The 752-nt window shown below is 40.7% G+C and overlaps 1 protein-coding gene across 1 annotated transcript in view; it reads right to left on the bottom strand.

The window, feature by feature from the left end:
• Positions 1–752, bottom strand: part of LOC106326435 (agamous-like MADS-box protein AGL80) — a 6,315-nt gene that overhangs the window by 1,972 nt on the left and 3,591 nt on the right. The window lies entirely within an intron of this gene.

The raw sequence follows: 752 nt of genomic DNA, 5'->3' as shown, positions 1-752 counted from the left end.
AGAAAGGTTTTAGTTGAGAGAATACCTTCCTTGTTGCTACCAGTGATAATAATGTCATCCAAATAGACTAAGATGACCACAATACCTTGCCTAATAGTTAATGTGAAGAGGGTGTGATCAGCTTCTGACTTTACAAAGCCTCTTCCATTGAAGGTGGTGCTCAACTTATGGTACCAAGTCCTTGGAGATTGCTTCAAGCTATAAATTGCCTTCTTTAATCTGAGAACATTTTCTGGCTTCACCATGTTCTCACGACCAGGAGGTGGTCTCATGTAGACTTCATCCTCCAATTCTCCTTGAAGAAAGGCATTCTTCACATCCATCTGCCATAAATCCCACTCAAGGTTGACAGCAAGAGACAAGAGAATCCTTATAGTGTGAAGCTTGGCGACTGGTGCAAAAATGTCTAGATAATCTTCACAATATACTTGAGTATATCCCCTTGCAACCAGTCTTGTCTTCTTTCTTTCTGGTTTTTCATTGGCTCCATACTTGATAGTGTAGAGAAGCCGGCTTGTCACTAAACCATGTATCATTCTTGATCATGGCTCCAATTTCATCTCCAACAGATTCTCTCCACTCCTTGTGTTGCATAGCTTCTTCATATGTTCTTGGAATGTATTCCTGATCCAATTCACTGATGAAGACTTGATGTTCTTCTGGATATTGAGCAAGGGAGCATACTGCACTTATTGGTTGAGCTACAGCTTCAGCATTAAAGTAAACTCTTGTGTTGATCCAGTGTGAAGGTG

The sequence above is a fragment of the Brassica oleracea genome, chromosome C2 (assembly GCF_000695525.1).
Source record: "Brassica oleracea var. oleracea cultivar TO1000 chromosome C2, BOL, whole genome shotgun sequence".
Lineage (NCBI taxonomy): Eukaryota > Viridiplantae > Streptophyta > Magnoliopsida > Brassicales > Brassicaceae > Brassica > Brassica oleracea.
The sequence above is the reverse complement of the archived record's forward strand: the minus strand, read 5'-3'. Positions and strand labels throughout refer to the sequence as shown.